General features: G+C 40.8%; 1 long non-coding RNA gene across 1 annotated transcript; it reads left to right on the forward strand.

The window, feature by feature from the left end:
• The first annotated feature begins 435 nt into the window (after positions 1-435).
• Positions 436-13,289, forward strand: LOC117082454. The gene is made up of 3 exons (XR_004436616.1): positions 436-933; positions 5,815-7,416; positions 12,421-13,289. It is a non-coding gene; the product is annotated as an uncharacterized LOC117082454 (long non-coding RNA).
• Positions 13,290-27,926: the final 14,637 nt, after the last annotated feature.

A 27,926-nucleotide genomic window follows, 5' to 3' on the forward strand; every position in this document is an offset into this window, starting at 1 on the left:
CCACTAATAATTTGCTAAATGCCTTTGCTAAATTGTCTTTTTTCTGCTCCCATTGTTCTATGTAACTGAAACAAGTGAGCATAGCATTGTCATCTAAGTCAATAATGGTCACAAAAGCGCTTTCTCTCCTTCTGCAGCAGACTGCCTGTAAAACGTAAATGAGGGTAGTGATGCACCCGAGCAAATTACCCTCCCAAACTCATTTAAATAATGTCTTCTCCTCATCTATGCAAAACTCAGATGAATATTTACAACATCCAGGAATAGGTACCACAGGAAAGAAAGAAAGAAAAATAATAATAATAAAAAAAAAACCCCAACCAACCCAACCCAATCCTGCAAGTGTAATCATTCTCAAAATGATCCCCAAACAAAGTGTTCTAGCTGTGGTTGCCCGGCAACAGTCCCACTGTAGTATTCTGCCTGGGTACATATAAAGTGGAGTCATCTTTTCTGCACAGAGTGTGCACTATCATCGTAACAGCAGAGATGGAGAGCAAGAAGTGAGGAGGTTAAAAGTCAGGGTCAGAAGTTCAGGTTGCTCTGACCCTCAAATCAATTTCAAGCACTGTTTGTGACATTTTTCTGTGTTCCCTCGCTTGATGTTAGTCTTTGCAATGAACCACCGAATCAGACTTCAGGGATCATGGGACCTTGGGGTTTCAGTGGGGTCAGGTCAATTTCTACCTACCAGTGTACTGCCACCTACGAAGCAAATCATTATCTAGGCGTCTGAGAACCTCAAAGTCGTGAAACTCCAAGGGGAGAGAGAGAGGATGAAGTTGCTGGGGCCCCTGTGTCTTTGAGTCCTGCCATAGCTCAACTTGTGGCTTCAGGGGGACGGTGTGCAGCCAGGTCATAGTGTTACTGGAAAGGGATCCTGATCCAGACCCCAAGAGAGGGTTCTTGGACCTTGTGCAAGAAAAATTTGGGGTGAGTCTATAGAATAAAGTGAAAGCAAGTTTGTTAGAGAAGTAAAGAAACAGAAGAATGGCTACTCCATAAACAGAGCAGCCCTGAGGGCTACTGGTTGTCTATTTTTATGGTTATTTCTTGATTATATGCTAAACAAGGGGTGGGTCATTCATGAGATTTCTGAGAAAGGGGTAGGGATTTCCTTGAAACTGAGGGATCCTCTGGTTTTTAGACCATATAGGGTAACTTGCTGATGTTGCTATGGCATTTGTAAACTGTCATGGTGCTGGTGGGAGTGTCTTTTAGCAGCTAATACATTATAATTAGCATATAATGAACAATGAGGATGACCCGAGGTCACTTTCATCGCCATCTTGTTTTTGGTAGATTTTGACCAACTTCTTTATTGCAACCTGTTTTACAGCAAGGTCTTCGTGACCCGTATCTTGTGCCAACCTTCTGTCTCTTCCCATGACTTAGAATGCCTAACCTCCTCGGAATGCACCTCAACAGGTCTCAGCCTCATTTAGCACCCTGGTCAAGATAGAGTCACTCTGGTTCGAAAGCCTTTGGCAATAGGATTGGCAACTCAGTTAGAGAAAGCTGGTCCCTGGCATGGGCATCTCTCCCAAGGCATTCTTCCAAAAGTACAGGGATCATTTTTTAGTCACCTTTTTAACAAATGCATATGTACAGGGAAAAAGAAGAAGGATAAATCACATAAAATAATACATCCTCATATGGCCTTAATCATTGGTCCTAATAGAGTTATGAAAGCATGGATACATGAGGCTGCAGTGTACTCAGGTCCACCCCCACCCCCTCCCCAGAGCTGGACATGATACCTAAGATGGTTCCAAATCTCATAGGACTTTTCCTTTTATTTCTAGATCATTTTAAGATAGTCTCATGCACCTAAGCAACAGATGACTTCATTTTTGATTTAGTTTTTTTCTTATTTATTGTTTATTAATTTATAATATAATTAAGGAGTTTTATTCACTACAACTCACAATTATTTGGGGGGAGGGGTTCTCACAATTGCTTAATTTGTGACTTATCTTAGCAAAATATTAACAATACCCCTGAAAACTCCCACCTAAAATTTCCCCAAATGTCTCTGTGATTAGAATAACTTTCCTGCTCAAAGTTCTTTAGTGAGTACCCCATTCCTCAGAATAACATTTAAGCCCCCTAGTTTAGCAATTTTGCTGCCTGGCCCTAACCTACCTTTTTAAGGCTTATCTCCCACTACTTCCCTCTGTGAAGTCTGGGTTCAATCAAACCAAAAGTGCAGCTGGATAAAGCTGAAGCTGCACAGCAGGGCATCAGGGCATCTGCCTACTAGTCAGCTCCCTCTTGATTGACAGTGTGATTGTGGGCAGGTGCCTTCACGTCTCTTGGTCTTCGTTTCCTAATAAATGCATTGGAGGGGTGAGACCAGGTGCTTTCTAAGATGTCACACGTTTAGATCCTGGCTTCTCCAAAGGGTTTTAGGCTGTTGACCATCCTGTCATTTCAGAAACTTTCTTCTCCTGTATTTCATGATATTGTTCTCTCTTGGTTTTCTTTCTACTTCTCTAATGCTTCTTTTTAGTTTGTTTCTCATGTAATGCATCCTCTGTTCCAGGATTAATATTGATAAGACCTGTCTTCAGCAATCCTCTCTTTCAATTTCCTGGATGATCTCAACCATAATAACAATTCTATGTAATGCCCCAGAGACCATTTCTGTAATCTACATCTCCATCTGAGAAGGCCCCTCTGAATTCCGGTTACATGCTCCAACTCCACCAGACTTCTCCACTGGGGCGTCTCAGGCACTCCTGTCCCAGGGTTTCCAAGCCTGAACTCATGATTTTTCTCCTCAAACTGGTTGTTCACCATACTTTACTCCCACATTTGGTTTAGTGTATCATGCAAGCCACAGACTTCGCAGTCATATTAGAATGCTACTTTTCCCTAACCTCCAACAGATATTCTCAGGTGAGTCATCAAAGTCTGGCCATTTTTTATTCCAATTAAATATCTCTTGAGTCTGTCCTTTCTTCTCCAACCCCACTGTCAACACCTTTGTAAAGACCTGGCTGCTCTTCAGGTCTCCTGGCTAGTTTCTCTACCTTTAGAATGACCAACCACCCTGAGGCCTTCATTCTGCTGCCAGTGCCACCTGTATAACATGAAGTATGACCAAACGCTTTCTTTTCTGAAATCTGTTTGTGTTTTGTCATAGCCTATTGGGTGAAGTCTGATATCCTGAGCATGATGTACAAGGCCTTTGTGATTGGAGTTGTCTCATTTCTCTCGATCTGCCCTGTGCACCAGGAAGATGGCATTACTTTGAGTTCATGACTGGACCATGCTCTCTAACACCTCTATACCTTTTCAATGTGGCCCCCTCTGCCTAAAATAACATTACTTACTCTTCTACTCCTCTGTGCTTCTCTAATGCCCTAGCTGTGCCTCTGTTTTCTGTTGTATTGTTTTTTTTCTGTGTGTGCGTGTTTCCTGCCATTGGATTGAAAGCTACTTGAGGTCTAGGACTGCCCTCATTTTTGCACACTTAGCTCACTACTGGAAGGAAACTGACATTTATATAATTGTTGAAGGCTGAGTGTGATGGCTCATGCCTGTAATCCCAGCACTTTGGGAGCCCAAGGCAGGAGGGTCGTTTGAGCCCAGGAATTCAAGACCAGCTTGGGCAACATAGTGAGACCTTGTCTCTACAAAAAAATTTTCAAAATTAGCTGGGTGAGGTGGCATGTACCTGTAGTTTCAGCTATTCAGGAGGCTGTGGTGGGAGAGCTGCTTGAGCCTGGAAGGTCAAGGCTACAGTGAGCTATGGTTGCGCCACTGCACTCCAGCCTGGGAGACAAAGTGAGACTTGTCTTAAGTAAAAATTATAAAAATAAAAGAAAAATATATATATACAAAATTGTTAAGTAAACAGTTGAATCTATATGGTTTATTTATTCACTCTCTGATAAATGGGTCTTGCATTTTTCTTGAATGACTTCTCTATTTCTCTTTGACTTTCCATATAATGTTTAAATTTGAATATCTCATTCTTTCCTTGTCTAAGCCTTTTCCAACTATCCTAATCTAAAGAAATAACTTCATCTTCAGAAATAACTTATTATATGTCATGTATTTAATAATTAACGTTGCCCATGTCAGTTTCTACTCCCCAGGTAAGCTATTCAAAGTATTAACTTTGTCTTGCCTGCAATGATTTGGCAATCATGGTCTTCAGAAAGTACCCCTTTCTGTATTGATTATTACTGGTGTGCCTGGTTTACTAATGCCAGTCTTGTCATGTCTTTTTTTTTTGTTCTTTTTTTAAAGATAGAGTCTCACTCTGTCACCCCAGTTGGAATGCAGTGGTGCGAACTCAGCTCACTGCAGCCTCCTGGGCTCAAGCCATCCTCTCACCTCAACCTCTCCAGTAGCTGGAACTACAGGTGTGCACTACCATGCCTGGCTAATTTTTTGTATTTTTAGTAGAGATGGGGTTTCACCATTTGCCCAGGCTGGTCTTGAACTCCTGGGCTCAAGTGATCCGTCCACCTTGGCCTCCCTCAGTGTTGGGATTACAGGCATGAGCTACTGTGCCTGGCCATTGTCTTTTCTATTTAGTGCCATTTTTATATCACCACAGAGCGGTCACTTAATATCTTAGCCATAAAAAATGGAGCTGGTACCATTTCTTTTCTTCAGTAAGAGTCTGCTTGCTTCCCTTATTTGTTTGCTTAATATTTAAAGAAATAAAGCAAGGTGTCACAGTTACATTATAGAAAATGTTGCCATGACAAGCATTTATATTAAAGAAACTCTAGTCCTATCTGTGCTTTGATGATATGTATATTTTAATTAATCTTACAGGGGGAGCTCAGAGAAATTTTGGTCCTCAAAGCAGTAATATCAAAAGACAAACTCCAAATACGAATGGTTTTGGAAAGCTGGCGGCGAGGAATATGTGTTATTAAGATGTACTGGTTGTGTAAGAGCTGTTATTATTCATAATTCTGCTTTAGATGCTTAATATTTTCTTCAGAGGTTTAGGCAAAGATTATTGCTACATTTCTGCAGTCATTGGAAAAACCCATTGTGAAACTTGAGACTAGGAATAGATAAACCTTTTTAAAAAAGTAAGTTTTGGGTGAGGATAAGTATCCCACAGTACACTGGACATTTCATAGAACTTACCTGATGCCCTCTTGGGAGACTGTCAGAAATTTTGTAAATATCAGGAGAGTAGACTTTCCGGGGCTGCTTCTGTGCTCCACTTCTGCCTCTAACAAAAAGAAAAAATATAAAGTTATGCAATTAAAAAGGTGTTAGTTAAATCCTTTCAGGCCAGAATGGAGACTGGACTGGAGTTTGGAGTATATGTTTTATTTAGCCCTTAAATTTATAAAACAAAATTTTAGTCTTTGGTGAAAGTTACATTCCTAAAAACCCACTGGAAAAAATGGTTGTTTATCACCTTAAAAATATGCATTATCCTTTTGTTTAAGTGCTTTTAACGTGGAGTGCAATATTTTATATCAGTCTCAACTTTTAATTTCATAAAATCCCAACTTTTAATTGCATAAAATCCAGCTGGCCAAATGCAGCCACCACAATTGAAATTACCTTCTGACCTCAAGCCCCTTAGTTTAAGAAAGTTTACTGGGAGGGTTCAAAGGATGCATTGGAAGACTTTATGGAATAAAAGATGTAATTGGAAATGGCATAAAAACTATGCTGGATTCTAATTTGTGGGGCTTGTGATATTTACTAACTTGGTTCGTGAAAATTGAGTCTTGGAACTAAGACTTTCTTATGTGAAATATTTCTAACTTTGCTTCCACTAAGTTTAACAGTACAGTTAATAAAATTCTGTTACTGCCTTCCCAGCTGATGGCACTAGAACTGAACCCAGAAGCTGCAGCAGTGGATGGATGATGATGTGAAGAAATGAGATCCCTGATGAGCTAGGAATCAGGGTTCCTGTAACCATGATGTCACACCCTCATCCTGACACCAAGATGGGCTGGACCCATCTGTCACCCAGGGCAAACAAAATACTTGGTCTGCATCTTTCAGAAGAAAACTAAAAATCGAGTCATTTCTCAGAATTTTGCTTGTGTGTGGCTTAAGTCTTCTTCTCCTGTTGAGGAAGGTGTTGAGTTTGACCATGACAGCCCCACCCAATCCTCGGCTCATCCCAGCCACCAGAGACGATCTGGAGATCCGGAGCTATGTCATGGAAGACCTTGTCAGAGCACCGGGTCATACTGTGCTGCAGGTGGGGTTCAGGTGCCCAGTGACAACCACCGGGAACACTCATCCCTAAAAGTCTGTTGAACTTAAAGTTCTACTCAAGACTTTCTACATTAAATACCCTTTCATATAGCAAAATCAGCCATGTTCTGAGATGTGAAACTGCAGCGCAAAGTTACTGTGGTCTCCACCTATAGAAATGGAATGTTACTTCATAAAGCCCCAGGCCAAAAAAGAAACCCCAAAACTCTGAAACGACACCCTTAAATTTAACCGGAACATCTGGCCAGCCTCCTCCATCATTGAAACTTCTCCTGAGTGTTGGCATGGATTCTATGTTTCTCCAGCCAGGGAGCTTTGCTCCCCATTCTTGATGGACCCACTGAGTCCCAATTTTCTACATTTTACTTGGGTCACTCCTCCACTTTGGGATGCTTTTCCTACTCTGTCGTACTTTAAAGATGTTTCTTCTTTCCTGTGCTCAGCTTTGCACATTTGTCTTCTTTCTCGATTCAACTTGCTTAGTTCTTGCTACATCAATTCCTAGAGCCATTCATCTGTACTTCTGAATCATTTAAGTTTTGTTTGGTTGCAAGTAATGGAAACTCACTCTGAGTAACTCAAGCAAGAACTGGAATTTATTGGAAGGACAGTGGGATATATCATAAGATCCAAAAAGAATTGAACAAACAGAATTTCAGAGGGAAGAAAAAGGGCAGCTCCAGTGACTTCAGCAATGAGACAACATAAATCTTTCTAGAGCATAGCTACTAATATTATTCAACTGCAAGAGCCCCTACCTCATGAGAAACTTGATTGAAAATTCTGATTTTCTGCAGAGAAGAATCTGATTGACCCAGTTTAGTTTTGGTTGCCCAATTGCTCAATCTTACATGAATTATTTCCAGCCAAGGGGACAGGGTGTATTATAGGGACATACCTGCTTTCTCCAAAGAAAAGATCTCGGCATTTCCTGATCATTTCCCTGAGAAGGAGGAATCATTGTGAGTCAAGAAGATACCTCAAGTGTAATGAACTCAGTTACACTTTTTTGAAATCTGAGTATTTGGTATGTAGTGTGCATTTTAAAAAACATGTCTCTTTCCAGGATACAATGTTAACCTCTTCCATGGTGGAGTGGGGCTATGTGATTTTGTGCTCAATTTACCTAGCTGGTGGGCCTCCAGTAGAGGCTGAACCAATCAAGCCAGCTGATACCACATTAATTTTCCAAAGGTAAGTTTCTCTTGGCTAATATTCCTTCTCTCAACTTAATAAACACCCACTATACACCAAGATACATTGAAAATTTAAAGGTAAATTAGACGTGCTCACTTTTCTTAAGACATAAAATCTAGTAGATTTCCTATATAATGAATATTTTTTAATTTTCATTCTTAGAGACAAGGTCTCACTCTATCACCCAGGCTGGAATATAGTGGCACATTCATAGCTCACTCACTGCAACCTCAACTCCTGAGCTCAAACAATCCTCCTGCCCCTGCCTTCCAAGTAGCTATGACCACAGGCACATGTCACCATGCCCAGTTAATTTTAAACAATTTTTTTTTTTTTTTTTTTTGTGGAGACAGGGTCTCACATGTTGCCCAGGCAGATCTTGATCTCCTGGCCTTAAGCAATGCTTCTGCCTTGGCTTCCCAAACCTATATGAATAATATTTTAAGGATTTTTGATTAAAAAATACTTTCAAAAAGTTATCATTAGACCCATTTTGAAGGTTCTCAGAAGCTGGGCAATTTCTGCTTGAGTTATCAAGTGGCCTTCACTTTAGGCAAGTTTTTGGGGACTCACTGTAAAGTAGAGGACTCTGAGTGACCACATCTCTCAAATACAGTGTTTTTTATTATCTCCTGACATTTGGAGCTTAAGGAAATATAAAATGACATGATTTTTTTTTCCTCTAACTATCCAAGACAACATTGGAAGACCACACACATGTCTCCACTTTATTGATGTTTTACATTGTGCTTGCAGGTGCTGTCTTAGAGGTGTGATGTTGCTCTTGTACTATGTATATAAATGCTTTCTATGACTCAGGAATTCTATCGCATTTGAATGAAATTTGTTAGAGTAGAAAGAGACTGGAGTAAGCTAGACTTGGGTTTCAGTCTTTTCAGCTTTATACTTACTAGCTTTATGACTTTGGCCAAGTTACTTTCTGAGACTTGGTTTCTTCATCAGCAAAGTAGAATAATAATAATACATGTTTTACACAGTTGTTATGGGAAATAAGTACGGTAATATATGTAAAAGGGGCCAGGAGCAGTGGCTCACATCTGTAATCCCAGCACTTTGGGAGGCTGAGGTGGATGGATCACCTGAGGTCAGGAGTTGGAGACCAGCCTGGCCAACATGGTGAAACCCTGTCTCTACTAAAAATACAAAAATTAGTTGTGAGTAGTGGCACGTTCCTGTAGTCTCAGCTACGTTGGAGGCTGAGGCACGAAAATCACTTGAACTTGGGAGGCAGAGGTTGTAGTGAGCCGAGATTGTGCCATGGCACACCAGCCCAGGCAGTGAAGAGAGACCCTGTCTAAAATATATATATATATATACACACACATATATATATGTATATATGAAAGGGCCTGCCAAATATGTGTGTGTGTGTGTGTGTGAGAGAGAGAGAGAGAGAGAGAGAGGGAGAGAAAGGGCCCGCAAAATAGAAAAATCAGTATACATTTTCTTGCCTCCAGCACAGTAAAACCATGAATCTCCTTCCCTGGGCCTCCATCTCATTCTAGATGCCTCCTCTGTGTCCTAGCCTGCAAAAAGACAAGCAGCTCAGGGAGGATGGGCAGGTGGGTTCCTATTCCTTCCAAGGCAGCCCAGCTTGATAGTATGGAATGATTTCTGAGGCTGCATGGCCATAGGCAGTCAAACCCTGGGTAGCTGAACAGAAGGCTGAAACCATAGAATCATGTCCCTGTGACTGTTGGCACAGCTTTGTGTATTCTACAGAGGCTTACTGTATAGTTTATTTCAACACACAGACAAAGATGTTTATAATGTAAGGAACTGCTACAGGTTAATCAATCAATGGTTCCTCTAGTGATTTTCATTTTTAAAAACAAGTGGATGAATAAACAAATTTGGCCTTGGGATGCCATTCAGCTCAAAGTCAGTGGCAATCACAAATGGGTTTAATAAATGAAAGAGATATTTTGGCAGCCCATTGAGGCATATGAAGAGTAATACCCTTGCCAGGATCATAGAGTATATTAGATACTCTACGTTCATTGCTTCTTATGAATGGAAGGGATGTAGGAAATGGAATTTTAATTTGTACATTTAAGCTATGCGATTGAAGTTGAAAAGGTCTTTGTGACCTTATGGATTTGAAAGAAAAAGAAAACTTTATAGGGCATAGCTGAAATTGGCATAAAAGTTATGTCCCATGGCTGACGTTGCTGCTGTTTGATGCTTGCTGTCAAATTGTAGAAAAGCAAGACATGAATCCCAGAGTAACTTCCCATGTGTGCATTTGCCAACAAATAAGGCTGAGTCTAGTTGGAACTTTGGGTTGTTCAGAAATGGTAGAAACATAATCAGTTTGTGTTCTATCTTCCATCGCGAGTTCTTGAGTTGGTAGAAGCTTAAACTGTTTTTACACCTCTTGCTTGATGATCAGACCCAGACTGCATGTTCTGCAGATACACTGACAGATTCTATGACAAGCCTTGAGGGCTTCTAGCATGAATTAAGATGAAAACCCTAGAGTGGTATTGACATTTCATTTTGAGAAAAGCCAGAGAAGGCATAAGGAGCATGGCTGGATTGCAGGTTGGGGTAGCTTCTTCACCGGGGCTCTGTTATCATTTTCCACAGCACCATTTGCTGCCACACCCTGAAATGCATTCTTTGATGGAGAACTTGCTCGTCATTTAAATTCCATGTGCCTATGACTTATTCTAAGGATGCCCTGAGTGCATTGTGTTTGCAGCTCTTGTGCAGTCGGATATCGGCCACTTCTCCCGTAATTGTCAACCATCTTGGTTGCCCAATGAGAAGCAGCTTGATATATGCATCAAGCCAACTCATTTTCTCTGTTTTCATGCCTAATTCCCCAAAATGAGTTTATTCTTCACAGTATATAATTAGATATTTTATATATATCTGACATATCATATGCCTGAAAAATCTGATATACATGTACAACAATGAAAATAAACATTAGACCAAAAATAAATAAATAAAAATAAAAAAGAGATAGGGCTTTGTTCCTAGCTAATTATGTGATCTTAAGTAAATAAATAATGTATCTTCTTTGGGCTTCTCATTTCTCATCTTTAAAATTCATAAACAAAAAAGTGAAAAGACAAAAATAAAAAAGAAGAAAAAAATTAAAAATCCACAAGCAAGATATAAAAATAAAAATAGTCTGTAAAAAATATTTGAAAACTATCAAGGCCTATATAAATGGGGACTGTCTTAGTCTGTTTTGTGTTGATATAAAACAGGGGTATTCAATCTTTTGGTTTCCCTGGGCTACACTGGAAGAACAATTGTCTTTGGCCATACATAAAATACACTAAAATTAATGATAGCTGATGAGCTTAAAACAAAATCACAAAAAAGTCTCATAATGTTTTAAGAAAATTTACAAATTTGTGTTGGGCCATATTCAAAGCCATTCTGGGCCGCCTGTGGCTGTGGGTGAGATAAGCTTGCTGTAAAAGAGTATCTCAGGCTGGGTAACTTATAAAGAAAAGAGGTTTGTTTGGCTCACAGTTCTGCAGGCTGTACAAGAAGCATGGTGCCAGCCTCTGCTACTGGTGAGGGCCTCAGGGATATTCTAATCATGGTGGAAGGTGAAGGGGGAGCAGGTGTCACACAGCAAGAGAGGAGAAAAAGAAAAAGGAGGAGGTGCCAGGCCCTTTTTAACATTCTCATGGGAACTCATAAAGCAGAGATGGCAACAAGCCATTCATGAGTGACCCACCCCCATGACACAAACACCTCCCACCAGGCCCCACTTCCAACACTAGGGGTCAAATTTCAACATGTGATTTGGAGGGAACAAATAACCAAACAATATCCAGGGGCAGTATTTTAGTACCTGCTTTGAACTGAGAACATCACTAGGAGAGATGAAAAAATGAAGGGCACAGTACCTGCCTTCACGAGATTGGTAATTTCCACAGGAATATCACACATAAACACATATAAGAACTACCCATGTGAGTCATTATATGCTCGCGCACATAATGTAGGCAGGCGGCCTACACCATGATCATAGTTCAAAACAATTGAAATCTTATAAACATTAAATTGCTACCCAAGCATAAGGTGTTATTATTAATGATAAACATGATCATCATTTTACCATTTCCATATGACACTGATTATTTTAGAGATTGTTGCCATTCTTCTTGATGTCCTAGCTTAGGTTCAAGATAAACCTACATACATGTCATTTATTTAGTGCCTTTGTATATCTTGCTTACCACTATATCCCAAAACCTAAAACAGTGTCTGAAGGTATATCATGGAATGAATGGATGAGTCAGTTAATCAATCGATGAGAAAAGAAGCTGCTTTTTTTGGGGGCCCACCCATGTATTCTGTAATTCTGGAGAAAAAAATAAAGCTGGTCTGGACACACACATACATATTAGCTTCATCATACAAAAAGACATATTGGCATTGAAGACAGCAAGTACAAGGGCCTGGTAGTTATCTGATAAAGCTGTCTAGATAACTGTTAATTTCCCGCATCCATTGAGAACCATTAGTCTAATGTACCAAGGACTCTGTGTCTCTACCATGGTGCAGCAGGGAGATGGAAACCTTCCATGGACAGTTTCCTGCCTTGTAACTTTTTCTGATTCCTTACAGCCACCTAGAACTCATGCTATTAAGACACTTGCATAAAGTTACTATGTGAATTTAGGTCTGATTGAATCGTTAATTGTTTTAACCAGGATATTGTTCTAAAAGCAGTTGGAGGGATGTAAAGCAAAAACTTAACCCATTGGTGTTCACCTAATGCTGGTCTTGATCAGTCTAAATGGAGTTGTTTTCCAGGAAGATAAACTATGCTAATCAGTTTCAATGTAATAGTTAACCCCTCAGGCCAGAGCACATGGTTGTCATTGTGCAGCTGCGCTGATAGAATAGTTTGGCCCGTCTGAATGTTTGTCCCATTTCTACATAATTGCTGACCACCCATAATCTGCAAGGAATAATCAATTTTTTCTTTTCTTCTGATTGTCTAAGGAACAAAAGCTGCCCTTCCTTCCTTATTGCAAAGGTTGACAGAAAGCAAAAGGTGAAGAATAAAAGCGCCTTGCATTGTCTAACATCTACCGCAGTGTTTGAGCTGCAGCTGCTCCTCCTCCCCTGATTGTTTTCAAATATTTCTTCAAAAAAGGCATTAAAGAAAAACACAAGATATTGCACAGAGTACCAAAACAAATCACAATCTTCAAGGACAAAGCATTGCAAAATGGCTTACATCCCCAAATGGGAACAGATATGGCTGGAAATTAAAACAATCTTTTTTATTTTAAGTGGAAATGCTAGCAGATGCCACAAGAAACATATGGAACTTGCCACAGACAAATAGGGAACGCTTTCTACGTGTGGAAGTAGAGCAAAGGGAGTGACCACCTCTGACTGTCAGGGGAACCATCAGCTCGAACTGTTTGCTATGGCAGGAGGGAGTTTGCCGAGTCTGGGGTCCTGCCCTCATGGAAAAGCTTTAACGATCTTGTTTGAGTAATTTAAGTCATTCTTGTCAGGGAGCTTCAGAACACTATTCACAATTATATTTATTTCAAAATGCATTGATCCCAGATATCTTTTTAAATGTGCTCACCACTGAATTTGTGCATTGTTACATATTCCCTCTTTGAATCTCTGAATGAAACAAAATAAATAGGAAAAAATGGAGACATAGAAGCACTGTCCACAAGGCATCTCCCACTCTAGAGGTCTCCCAGCCCCATGCTAGCTTGTTAATTTTTTGTTATAGCTTGTCTGTCAAACAAGGAAGATATAATTCACCACACAACATATTTTTCTAAAGCAATGTTTTTGTACAATTTCCTGATTTCCAAAAATATGACCAACAGTATTCTGGTTGAGTTTTGTTGTTGTTGTTGTTGTTGTTGTTTTAATTTCTCTGAAAATGGCAGTGATATAGTAAATGTTCCCTTGCCCATGTACCACGTGGAATAATTTTACTGTGAGACTCAGAGAAGGCAATTGCAAGCCAGCTTTCCTTAAGTAGTATTTATCCTCTTCAAATAGTTCACTGGGGGGCGTGACAGGAATAAAATGCTTTCTATATACAAAAGTATTGTTTCTGAAGATGAAAAAGCCCTGAAATCCTGACTGACATTCAAGTTGGAGGTACTGTGAATATGTGGAAAAATAGGATTTTACACAGTGACAACACCAATAAGCGTTATGAAAGGCGTGCTTGCAATGAAAGAGCTCCGTTTGGAACAATCCAGATTGTGGGCTAAGATGGTCTCCATGTGGCAGAGTATATTTGTGAATGAAGTGCCTGTCAATGAGGAGAAATCAATTTTAACAGCTCATTTATTGATGAAACCAAGTCTAGTCTCAACAGTTAAAGTGCTTTCTTGGAACAAGAACTAGAGGATTCATCTGTCTCACCTTAACGGATGAAAGAAAAGCTTCTCATAAAAAATGTTATGGCTCCTCTGCCACTGGAGCTTGGATGAGCTAATATTTGATAATTAGTTAACAGGGCAGTTGGGAAACGTAGAACGCCTGCTCTTTCCCATGCTTGTTGGATTCTGTGGAGTAAGGATCATTCAAATATGCCTAAAAATGAATGCTGTAATGGTTGTATTCCAGAATTATTGATCTTTCTAATGCTGCCAATCTTCTTTAACTCTGTTTTTGATTTGACGACTCTGGTTTATTTACCATCCCAACACTGTGCCTGGCTTTTTCCAGGCCTGAACTCACACACAGCTCATGGGAATGGCACCCTGTGGAGTTGTGCAGTACACAGCTGAGTGCACTGTCCCTGTGTAGGTCGCCTCCTCCCTGAGGCTGGATACATACTCGCCTTCCTTCCTAGTTGAAGTCCTGCTCTTTCCGCTCCTGGTTCCAGCTCTTCTGTGAAGGCTTTTCCCACTCTAACAGATCGTAGCCATAACTCTTCTCTTGTATCTGTGATGACCTCAGTCACTACTTGGAATTGACCATGCTTTGTTAGCTGTGTACATGTGTCTGTTGAGAGACATGATACGAGGTGATTGGAAGCTTCAAGGCAAAGTTGGAATGCTCTTTTCACTTCCCATAATGCACAAGTGTTTGCAGCCTTGATTCCTGGCACTATGCCAAAATTTGAGGCATCATTCTTGATCTTTCTCTCTTTGTTACCTACCTCTCTTCAAGGAACAAGTCCAGGCAGCTCTATGACCAAAATACATTAATAGTCTTACCTCTTTCCACTACCTTATTGGCTATCTTCTTAGACCAAGCCACCATCCTTTCTCACCTAGACAAGCCACCATCCTTTCTCACCTCGACAGCTGCCATTTCTCCCACAACTAGCTTCCTGCTTTTACCCCTTTCCCTCAATAATCCATCTTCCACATAGTATATATTTTCTCCCTCAGCACTGTTTAAAATATACCATTAGCTTTTCATTGCAATTCACATAAAATCCAAAAATTGCATAGTTTATATTTGTCATTTTGTACCTGCCTAGAATCTGAATCTCCCTTTCTACTTGGGTGAGCACTCACCACTGTATGAGCTTAGTGAGAGGTAAGACTGTGCTTTCTGTAGTGAGCTTAATTTAAGCATTGGTGGTGACTTAATTGCTTTCTCAATTAGATTCCACAGGGGACTATGTTAGATGAAGTTGAGAGGGATATACATTGGTAAAATAAAAAGTGGGGAGTTCAATTCTTCAGAATTAGAAATGCTGGAGTAAATTTATTCTTGTAATTTGTCTTATTCTTTTCTTCTCCTCTGTGAGTGTCTAGAAGGTCTTCATTCATTAAGGACTTGAGAAACACGCTGTTGAAATGGTACTATCATCTTTGAAAACATACTAGTGCCCCTCTTCTGTAAGCCCTGAAGTGAAAATATGATCCCTCATTTCAGTGTAGCAGAAGTATTCTAGAGTGGGAGAGACCAACCAGCAATGGATAATGGTCAGAGGCGAAGAGGGGAGGGTGAGCATGATAGGCTATAGGTCCTGCCTGGGATGTGCAACATCGTTAATTGAGGATGGATGGTAAGACTGAGGTGGGAGAGGAGAAAGACAGAGATTCCTTTAAGTCCTCTTTTGTATTAGAAATTCTCTTTCTGTTAAGTAGAAAACAGAACTTTGGCCGGGCGCGGTGGCTCAAGCCTGTAATCCCAGCACTTTGGGAGGCCAAGACAGGCGAATCACGAGGTCAGGAGATCGAGACCGTCCTGGCGAACACGGTGAAACCCCGTCTCTACTAAAAAATACAAAAAATTAGCCGGGCATGGTGGCGGGCGCCTGTAGTCCCAGCTACTCGGGAGGCTGAGGCAGGAGAATGGCGTAAACCCGGGAGGTGGAGCTTGCAGTGAGCTAAGATCTGGCCACTGCACTCCAGTCTGGGCGAGAGTGAGACTCCACCTCAAAAAAAAAAAAAAAGAAAGAAAACAGAACTTTAGGATTCATGGAAAGAGGCCTGTTGAACCACATTGAGAGATGTAAAAGCTCCTCATCCTATTCCCAGAATTGTGCTCATTCTGGAAACCTTTAAGTAAAGGGAAAAGGCAGAATCCTTGAAGACCTTGCAATACAATCACAAGTAGGGACAATAAAACATCCTTCTCACTTTCCTCAAGGAAATACAAGACTTTAAATTAGAGCAATCATCCACTGAAGCAATGGAAATACCAAACTATTCTACTGGTCATTAGACCTTGGGTTGAGCTAACATTAACTTCTGGTGCTTCAGGTAATACTGCAGTCCACCAAGCAAAAGGAAGAATTGTAGAGGGTCAATAATTCAGCTGATGAATATTTATTGACCAACTACTGTCTGATAGGCGTTGTTCTAAATGCAGAAAATATACTGGTGAGCAAGACGGAATACTTGAGAAGCTTATAGTAGGGTAGAGAGTTAATAAATAAACAAACAAACTATTTTCAGGACAAATAGATGCTCTAAAACGGACAAAAGAAGGAACATAGTGAAGAGTGACTTAAAGGCAGCTGTTGAGTCCTGAATCCAGTGGCCCAAATTATGAAGAAAAGACAGTCATGGAAGAGAGTTCCAAACAAAGAAAACAGGACCCTGAGATGTGTCTTAGTCTTCAGGGAGAAAGATGAGGCCAGTGTAGGTTGCAGTATATTGAAGATGGTGGAAACAGAAATAATTGATATCGGAATCATACAGGAGCCAGGAGAATCTAATAGGCTACAATAAAGAGTTTGGATTTCATTCTGGTTGAAGTAAAAAGCCATTTGAGAATTTTATGCACAAGAGTGACATGATTTGATTTATATTTAGAAAAATTACCTTTGATTCTGGGTAGAATAATGCAAAAATTGGTGAAAACTGAAAACTGTTTATGAGCCTATGATGCTAGTCAAAGAAGAGATGATGGTGGTATAGGCAAGTGTCACAGGAGTGGTGATTGTGGAATGTAATCAAATTTAGGGTACACTTTGTAGTAGAATTTATAGAACTTATGGATGAATTAAATGTGAACACAGGAGTGGAATAAAGGATAAAATCAAGATTTCTAGTCTGAGATACTAGGCAGATGGTAGAAGTCTTGCTTGGGAAAGAACAGGTTTGCTGAGTGGAAAACAAAAATGAACTGCTCTCTTTTATTAGTTTAAGATGCTTATTAACATGCAAATGGAGATAATTAGTAGCCAGGAGAATATATGAGCTCAAGGAGAAGTTCAGGCATGTATGTGCATGTAGGTATGTAGGTATATATACATACACACATACATGTGTGTATATGTGAGATATATACATTTATATATGTTTTATATATGTGTGTGTGTATGTGTGTGTGTGTGTGTGTATATATATATATATATATATATGTTACTGAGAGTCATGGATTGGGTAAGATAACCTAACAAGAAAGTATACATAGAAAAGAGAAGAGGGGGCCAGGCACGGTGGCTCATGCCTGTAAGCCCAGCACTTTGGGAGGCTGAGGTGGGCAGATCACCTGAGGTCAGGAGTTTGAGACCAGGCTGGCCAACATGGTGAAACCCTGTCTCTACTAAAAATACAAAAATTAGCCAGGTGTGGTGGCATGTGCCTATAGTCCCAGCTACTTAGGAGGCTGAGGCATGAGAATTGCTTGAGCCCAGGAGGCAGAGGTTGCAGTAAGCCAAGATTGCGCCCCTGCACTCCAGCCTGGGCGACAGAATGAGACTCTGTGTCAAAAAAAAAAAAAAAAGAAAAGAAAAGAAAAGAGGGGGATGAACACCAAACAAAACCCTGATAGATTCCATACTCTGACAATTAGAGATGCTGAAGGAAAATAAGAAGCTATCAAAAGATGATAAAAAGCAGTAAGTCAGGTGAGAGTGTAAATTGAGTTTTGACCCAAGTCTGCCTTGTTATACCCAGTGGAATCTTAGACCTATCCCATTGTGTTTTCCCCACTCTAAACATAGGTAACATTGAAAATGGACAGAATCCATGCACACCAGCTCCCAGATCTGTGAAGGGAAGACCAAGACCAAGTGAATGTCTCTGGATATTTCCCTCTTTACCTCTTTACTTTACCAAAATAATACTACAAAAGCGACCTTGCATAATTAGAGATTTGAAAATGCACAGGCATAGTGATTTTTATAACATTCTAGTTTCATGTTCCACTGTGATTTGTTGATGGGTCTTGGAGCGTAATATATTACTGTTTGATTAATCAAATAGTGACTTTCATTTTAGTTGCTGTTTCAGATGTGATTTCCTTACTAAAGCAAATTAGTGCATCCCTGGCACCTGGTATACAGTATGAAGTAAAAAAATACTTTTTCTTAGTCTCATTAAACAAAGAACACTAGAATTCATTTGTTTTCACCTGGAAAGGATTACAGATTTGTCAGAAGTTATTACTTTACCTCTAACTGTGGGCCACAATATGAGCCAGTGACATTGATCTTCTCTCCACCCCACACAGCATCATGCTGGTTCAGTAAGTTTGCAGTGTTTTGCTGCAGTGAAAGTAGCAGATCTAGATGCATCAAGAAGACACGTACAAGCCAGAGGCTTTACCATAAATTCCATGAAAATATAGGACACAACTACCTTAATAACATTATGGGGATTGCACCTGACAAAACAGGATACCTTTGCATTCCATACCACTAAGAGGTGGTCTCTCCAGATTTTGGAGGTATTTTAGCAGTCTCCCCTTGTCCATAAAAAATATATTCCAAGACCCTCAGTGGATGCCTGAAGCCCTGGATAGTACCGAACCAGATTGCCATCAGGTGGAACGCCTTTCTGTTCGTGTCTTCCACCCACAAATTTTACACCTTTTCCATCTTAACTAAGCACTTTTTATGCACTGTGACTGTAACTTTTGCAGTTCGAGGTGTGACAGCAAAACTAGTACAAATTTCTGTTTCCTTCTTTCACAATTCCACAGCTAGAAGACTTGTTCTTACTATAGATCTTAGCAACCTCAGCGTGCGATTTTCTTTCTTTCCTCCTCAAGTCAAGAACTTTCATTTTTTCACCTAAGGGAAGCACTTTATAGCTTCTCTTTGGCATATCTGAATTTCCAGCATTACTACTCTTGTGCTTTGGGCCATTATGAAGTAAAATAAGGATTACTTGAACACAGCACTGCGATACCACGACAATTGATATGATAATGGAGACGGCTTCTAAGTGACTCACGGGTGGGTAGTGTAGACAGCATGGAGATGCTGGGAGAAGGGAGGATTCGTGTCCTGGGTTGGGTGGAGCAAGACAGCCCAAGATGTCATCATGCTTCTTAGAATGGCACACAATCTACAACTCACGAATGACTTATTTCTGGAATTTTTCATTTAATATTTTCTGACCATAGTTGACTGTGGGTAACTGAAACCACAGAAAGCAAAACCATGAATAAGTGCGGGTCTACTGTACATGAAACATTTGTGTGTTCCAGTCTAACCCACTTACAAGGTGAACTGAAAGGCTTGAGCAGGGACTAGAGCAGGAGGTTGGCCAATGGAATCTGGGTCACAAGCCATTTTGTTACTTAGTCCTCTGGCTGAGCAGAATTCTGTTGCTTTAAGTGTCTTGGAAAATGGGAATACTGCATAAATTCTGGTACCATTAAAAGGGAAATCACGAGAATTTTGGAGGGAAATCTTACCTTCTTTAACAAATATTTATCCTTATTTTACTTAATAATGGCCTGAAGGACTCATGCTCCTTTTAAGAAACAGTTGTTGTTGTTGTTGTTGTTGTTTTGTTTTGTTTTTTGAATGCTGGGATCTGGTATAGATTGAATGCCTGATCACAAACAGTAGGAGACCGTGTGACTCATGTTGCCCAACATGAATAAGGATTGTCGGATTGCCATTGCCATAAAATCTGATATGCCTAGCGTGTCTTCATCATATAAAAATATGGTTTATGAGACAGAGACCAAGCAGGTTGTGAAAGCACAAGTCAGTTCCATAAGCACACAGCTCACATTCGCAGTATGGCTATTCCTGTCTCACTGCAACCCCCTCTTTAATCTGCCTTAATACCTCACTGGAGGTCCCTGTGAAAAGATGGCTACAGAGGAACAATTTTAAAGCCTGGTTTACAGATGCTCTGCTTAGTATGAGTGTGCTGATCCCCCTGGAAATGGACTGCTGTGTTATTACAGCTGCATTTATCACAGGTGGTCCTGAGGGGAGTGGAAAAAGAACATCTTTCCAGTACAAATAACTTTGGGTAGAAGATCTCGTAACTGCACTGTCAGGAAGAAGAGAGAGCCTGAGATAAGAATCTATTTCAGGGCATGTGCAGTGGTTCATGGTGTGGCTCTATAGTTGGAGATGTCGAAGGAAAAATATTAGAGGACTGTTGACAATGAAATTTGAAGGGAAATGTGTAGATGGATTTACTGGAACAGGTCCAGAGTGAGATATTTGCTCCTGATATGAATGCTCACCAAAATGCTTCCATGACAGAAATATGCCTCAGTTGTTAGGTTGTTGAGAAGAGTATCATTGTCGTTATTAGTTAACCTCATTGTCCAAATATTTCAGGGTCCTTCATGAGCTCTTGACCAAAGGAAGCATGACGGTAAAGATGGAGACTGAGGAAAGCTTCAACAACTTGGACTTTTAGTCAGTAAAGTTTATCTGGATGCTGCCATCTCAAGAGCCTAATCAGCAGCAGTGAGCAGTCTTGAAATTTTGATATGGTATTATATCCCTGGGGTGGATGTGAGCAGACAGTAATAATCTGGTGGCAGGCTTTCCATCTTGAAGAGGGACGGGACACATCATCAAAGCCTACCGTACACCACTGCTTGTGACCCAGGAACTCACTTAGAGACAAAGAAGAAGAAGGGGATGAGGAAGAGAAAGAAGAAGAGGAGGAGGAAGAGGAGAAGACTGATATCCCTGGGATCTGGTACAGATTGAATGCTTGATCACAAACAGCAGGTGACCATGTGACCTATGTTGCCCATCACTAGGGAGTCACTAGTTCTATCATGCAATATCCGCATTACCCAAAAGCACCTGGCTTTATAGAATGATGGAATAGCCTATGAATCAGTTGAAATGTCATCTCCTTATAGAGCCTTTCCCTGGCCACCCAAGTAACTCTCTGTCCTATTACTCTGGTTTATCTTCTTTGTCCACCTTGTATTTCTTTTCTTTCTTTTTTTTTTTTTTTTTTTGAGATGGAGTTTGGCTCTTGTCACCCAGGCTGGAGTAAGATGGTGTGATCTCAGCTTACTGCAACCACTGCCTCCTGGGTTTAGGCGATTCTCGTGCCTCAGCCTCCCAAGTAGCTAGGATTACAGGTGTGTACCACCATGCTCAGCAAAGTTTTGTATTTTTAGTAGAGATGCGTTTTCACCATGTTGGCCAGGCTGGTCTCGAACTCCTGACCTCAGGTGATCCACCTGCCTCGGCTTCCCAAAGTCCTGGGATTACAGGCATGAGCCACCATGCCCAGCCTCCACCTTGTATTTCTATATAAACTTGTTGTAATGTATTACTTAAAAAAATCAATTTTCTCATTAGAATGCAAACTAGAGGAAGTTGAACCATACTAGTCTTATTCATCACCTGATCTGTAGCATCTAGAACAGTACTAGGAGCAAAGTAAATGTTTAGTGAATATTTTTAGTGAGTAACTAAATAAACTATTAATGAAATGAATAGTTAGGACCTCATATATATTTGATTAACTATTGGAAATGTAAGGCTTAAATTACTTAGCAAACACTTTCCCTTTTGATAGGTGATCTGAATCTCCATCAGGAAACCTACAATCCTAGAAATTTTAAGGCCTGGGAACAAATGTAAAAATAAACAAATTGGCATTTATTCTTTCGAGCCTATTACTTGCAAAACGCTATGCCAGTTAGCACGGAATATATTGATGAATGTGACATGTCTCCCGCACTCAAGGAATTTATAATTGAGGAGAGAAAACACATATAAAATGGTAAATAGCAGACAGAAATAATACTATTGGATAATTGTGTATATGCAAAGAGAAAGTAGTGATTGATTGATCTGGGACTGGGGAAGACAGAAAGGTTTTGTGGAAGAGGCAATATCTGAGCTAGGGCTTGAAAAACACATAGAATTTCAATAGGCAGACTTGGAGAGAAAGACATAGGTGTAGGCAAGACATTGAGTTGAACAATGTATTTGGGGAATGGGGGTACAGAAAGCATGGAGAGATTGGTTGGAGGCTTTGGCCAATCATTCAAGACTTGGATGCTACTCACTCAAGTGGTTGACTTCATTGTGGGAAGACATCCGAAGCTTGTGAGGAAGAGCCTTACACCATCTGATCTGTGTTTCAGGCTGTGTAGCGAGAGAGAGATTAGTGAGGGAAGAGACTGGAGACAAGGAAACCAAGTAAGAAACTATTCTGAGAGTCTAGGGGGTAAATAAAGCAGGTAGACTTGAAATCAATCTATGCTAGAGGAGATGAACTGAGCCAGAAGATGTAAAGATAATAAAAGAGGTTTTGTAATACGATTAGACAACATGTTGTATGTTGATGAGTTGAGAGAAGGCACAGTCTAACATAACTTTGTAATTGTACTCTGGGTGATTTGGGGGATTGAAGTGGTGTTAAATGATGAGAAGATGGAAGAAAATCAGGGATCTAGTTGAAGATCAATTCAATTTGGCTGTCGAGTTTGAGGATCAACAGAATATCCCTCTTCACATGTCAAGCAGGCATGCAGAAGTTTGGGATGAAAGCTCACATTGGAAGTCAGGTCTGGTGACTCAATTTTGAAGTGATGTTTAAATATTGTAATGATGTTAAAGAGACGAGAAAGTCAACACTTAACAGTAAAAAGGACACAAGAAAAGAGGTAAAGGAGAATGAACAGGCTTGCTCCAACCAAGATGGCAAAGCAGAAATGTGTGTGAGTGGTGATCCTAGCTCTGCCTTTCTGTCTTTTTCTCCCAGTGGGTCTTCCTCCCTTTTCCTCATCACGCTTCAATTATACCTGCTTTATCACTCCCAGGGCAAAGAAAGAAACGCAACACACCAACTTCAACTCATCACTTCATGGTAGTTTCCTACTCAAAACCGTTCACCATTGTCTATATACCAATGTCCCATGTCCCATGTCCCATGTCCCAACTCTTTATGTAGCATTTGAAACTTTCTTTGGCACAGCCACAGTCTAATCTTGTATTCCGTGATGCTGCCCCTCTCTCATTCCCACACCCTGTGCTCCATGCTGACTTTTCTAGGTTTGTGGTGTTGCTCTCGCTGTCCTTGTGCCTGGCATAGTCCCTTCCTTTCTTTACTGAACTACTGGGGGCCTAAATGCACTTAAAGATTTTAAGTCTTCGTAGTTTTTTTTCCATTCAAAATTCCCTCACTTTATTGACCCTTATAGAATCTTAGCCATGCTTCTATTATAGCATATGCCTTGGAGTTCCTTGCTATTTATTGCCTTTGTCCTTCAACAGACTGTGAGCCTCAGGGGACTGTCACTTCCTGCCCTTTGTACATTGTACACCTTTCTCAAGAACTCTCAGCACAGCAGTGATTAGATGGATATTTTTGAAATAAAAGAGAAAAATAATTGCAGCATGCCACTCTGATCTATGTGTCTTCTCTTCCTTAGTAGGACTGATCTGATGTGATGGTAGGAAGCATCACTGAACGCCCATAAGCAGGTGGAGAGGTCTCTGGTATTGCTTTGTTCCCTGGCCCATTACTTCCAGGAAGAAAAAAGTAAAAACAGAAAAAGAAAAAAAGAAACCCACAAAATATATTAGGTTTGGGACTGGAGGGAACTTCATTATTTTTAATGTCTCAGTAAAAGGTCTTTTTTTCTTTCTACATTTACCAGACTAATCCCAATAATATCTTTTAAACAATTAATTCTAGTTTCAAAAGCATTCTACTCTGCAGTTTGTCCAGAATTAAGTGACCATTAGAAGGCATTAGCTTAGAAATGAGTGCCCTAATTACTTCTGAAAGTTAGCAATAAAGGAGAAAAAAAGTCTAAATTTCAGAGACATCAGCATCCCTTCAGCCTCCTGGCTGCTTTTTGTATACCTTTCTGTCTTCCTACCACACAAAATGTCGCCAGAGGAAAGTACTTGGGTGTTTGGATACCTGCCAACTGAATTTTGGATTAGGCAAAAGTTACTTCTTCTTGTCCCAACTCTGGAAAATAAAGCATATGAAAATACATTAAAATGTGGACAGTTTACTTTGGATAATGTCAGAGAATGCCATAAAACAGGAGCATACAGATGGGGTACAAATGGTGCTGATCTGATTGTGAAACCACAGAGTTTTGCTGCTACTTAGAAAGGGTATTGTACTCACAGTACTGTGGCAAAAGTACTTGTTTCAGCGGCAACTTCATGTCAATTTGCTGTCTGAGTTCAGAATGCACAGCTGCTCGTGTAGGCCCATTGGATATTCTGTTCCTAATTCTAGGTATAATAGAGGTCCTAGATTTCTAACACATTCTCGTCTGGAGGTGTGGGTCGTTACTGTCATTTACCCTGCTCAGGGGAGAAGATGTGCAGGGCTCTGCGCGTATGGCTGATGGAACGGATTTCTCTCGATGGAATAGCTTTGTGCATCCTATGTGTAACCCATTTGCACATGTGAGAGAGAAGTGTTGGCAGGGCTCACAGCCTTAATGTTTGCTTTATAGGCAATTACTTACAGCTTCCATGTCCGCCCATGGAAGTGCAGGTGTTCTTGAAAAGGGTTCTTGCACTGTGGGGGAGGAGGCTTCTCATATGTACTGTTTCCCCCTTCCCCTCTGCTACAATGTAAGATCTTGGTTGTCATAACCCTTAGGGGAATAGGATAAGATTATGAATGCTTTAGCAGGGTAGGGCAGGGCTTGAACTCCTTTAGACTGCTTTGTCAGGATGTTGAGGTTTAGGAACAGAAAGAAACAAGCCAGCTAATTTTTTCTCCTTAGATTTCACTCTAAATGATAGCAACTACCATTTCTCAGATCAACATATATTTTGCATATCTCTGTGCTGAAGAGAGGGCCTTTGAGGCCATGGACTTGAATGACCTTACTGGCAAATCTGATCTGGGTTTCTTTCCCGCTTGCTGAAGTGGACAGTAGGAAGTTGGCACAGAAAGACAGTCTAGGCTGGGTGCAGTGGCTTATGCCGGTAATCCCAGCACTTTGGGAGACTGAGGCAGGTGGATCACCTGAGGTCAGGAGTTCAAGACCAGCCTGGCAACATGGTGAAATCCCGTCTCTACTAAAAATACAAAAATTAGCCAAGTGTGGTGGTGGGCGCCTGTAATCCCAGCTACTCAGGAGGCTGAGGCAGGAGAATCTCCTGAACCTGGAAGGCAGAGGTTGCAGTGAGCCGAGATGGTGCCATTGCACTCTAGGCTGGGCGACAAGAGCAAGACTCCGTCTAAAAAAAAAAAAAAAAAAAAAAAAAAAAAAAAAAAAAAAGGCAGCCTAGCCTTTCTTTCTAGCCCTTCTTTCTAGCCTGGGCTCCACAGTCCATGCTCCACCCCCTGGCTGTGTCCCTCCCTTTCAGTGGTACATGCACCTACTTTTTTCTCGTTAAAATCCATCTCACAGTCTCAATGTGATGAGTAAATGAGATAAAATGTATGAAAGTTTGGGCACAGTGGGGAGCATAGAGTTAACACAAGCTGGCCGTAACAATGACACCACCACCACCACCACAAAGAGTTTGTTGTCCAGTTATCAGAAGCTTCACAAAAAAGAGAGCTATCCAAGGGGAGGGAACAGAGAACAGCATTGCCGTCTCCATATTGCTATTTTGGCAGGAGTCTGGACTTTAATCAAATGAAAGTATATTAACATCAGAGCACCACATGACACTGTACCTGCAGGCCTAATGAAGTCTTTGATGTGGTCTGTCCAGTTGCATAGGTACCCTACCTTTAATCATGGGAAGCCAATGACAGATAGTAACTCATAAGACTCGCTTTCATCTCAAAATATTCTTATAGCATGATTTTCGAAGTAAATACCTAGGCATATTTTTTTTTTGCCTTTATACCAAATTAGAAGCAGGTGAGAGGATGCTATTTTGTGACCTTTGCCATGAGAAGATGAGTTGTGCAGAGTAAAGAAATATGTCTTCTTCTTCAAAATTTATATCTTTCTCTAACTACTGTGGTTTATGTGAGAGCTCAGGGCTAGAAAAACTTAAAAGTTTTGGAAAACTGTACGTATTGTACCTTGGAAACTGGTTTCAACTCCTTCAAGAAAGATTGTCAAATGCAAGGATGTTATGAATTCATCATGCATTAATCATTTAGCCCCACTGGGGAATTTTCTGTTCCTTGCCTTATCCGTCATTGAAAAAAATTCACAAGACCTACATTATTCCATTTATTTTATGGTTATAAATAATCAAATACAATTTGCAACTCTGTGGTTTGTAATGCATTCAGATTGACTTAGAACATGATGGAAAAGAACAAGCTTGGTTTGTACTGAGGTTTGCTAAGGACTGGAATTCCCCAGGTAGTTCTCTCTCATTATGTAGGGCACGGCTATGTTGTAGAGACCTCTCCAGAAGCCCAGGGGAGGGCCTTCTCTCATTAGGCATGTACCAGTGAGCACTGCTGATGGGAGAATGTGACACACCGCAGATCCGCAGGCGGCGATGAGAATGATCAAGATTTTTTAAATGGAAATTTTTTGAGTCATCTTGGCGAGAGATTTTTTTTTTTTTTTTTTGTAATCTCCAAACCCTTCAATGCAAAAGAGAAATAGAGGGTGATAATTCACAACTGAAGACTGTTGCTGTGAATTGGTAGTGACAACAATATGGTCAAGGTCTGTTTTTCACAGTTCGGTTCACACTTATTTCAGGGCTGGGGGAAAATGTGTTCTTGAAATAAAACTCAGCTCATTCAGAGATTGTGAGCATGAGATCTTAATGAAGATTCTTTTCTTCTGAAATTATGAGCTTCCTTCAGGGTCCAACCTCCCTGCCTGCCTGAGATCTTCTAGCCGACTGGAGATGGATGCTATTCTCTTTGGCATTTCCCAAGGCCAGTTTCCAAACGTGTCGCCCACCTGCCCCTGTTGGCTGGAGTGCGGGATTCTAATTAAGTCATTGCACATTCTGGCTGTCTCCTTTGGTGACAGAGCCATGCCCAGGGAGATGCTGAGCCTATGACAGTTGTGTTCCTGAGGCTCCGTCGCAGACACCTAGATTACTCAGCTATTGCCACTCAGCCTCTGCGCTGAGCCTATGGGCTTTGTTCAGGTGGTGTTTGCATGAACAGGTGAGTTAACCAAGGAAACCATTACCCTCATCAAGGCATTAGCAAAGTTCAAGGGTATCTCTACACCGTGGTGTCTATTTGGGCCATAGGCATGGCAGCTTGTGCTGTACACCCTTGGTATAGCAGGTAGAGCAAGTATATACTTCTCTGGTCAGATTTTAAAAGGCCAAGATCAGAACAGGCATTCTGACTCTGTTGACCTTGTTTAAGGGGAGATGAGAGCCCTGAAATCCTGGATCCTTTATTGGGCTACAACCCTTGAACTGGCAGATTCCCTAGTGCCGGTTGATTAAGGTGTCTGGTCCCAGGATACACGGGGCCAGTAAAGTCCACCGCAAATCTGTCTGTCAATATGGGCAAGATTCATCTTTACCTAGACCGGGGAGATAAGCCCCAGTCACCTTCAGAAATTTCTCCTCTCTGCTTCTTTTTCTTCCCCTCTTCTGTCTGTTTCCTAAGATCTAACATTATGAGCATTTAACAACCCGAATGCCCCATGCCTCACCAGCTTGTGGGGACAAGTCATAGAAATATTGATATTTAAGTATTCTTGCTCATGCCATTGTAAAGACGATCTCTGTCCCTCCTCCTCCTCTCCCATTTATCTCTTGAAATTTGGGGCATTCACCTATCCAAACAGTTACTTCTCTACACCTGCTCTGTTCATCTCTTCTTTGTTTGTATCCTGTGGTCATGAACCCACTGGAAGAAGCCTTCATGCTTAAAAGTTTCCCATGCTGGAGATGCTGATCTTTAAGGGTGCCCACACTTCTGATCCAGGAAGTACAAGGAGTA

This window comes from Trachypithecus francoisi, unplaced genomic scaffold, assembly GCF_009764315.1.
Source record: "Trachypithecus francoisi isolate TF-2019V2 unplaced genomic scaffold, Tfra_2.0 Lachesis_group9, whole genome shotgun sequence".
Taxonomy (NCBI): Eukaryota; Metazoa; Chordata; class Mammalia; order Primates; family Cercopithecidae; genus Trachypithecus; species Trachypithecus francoisi.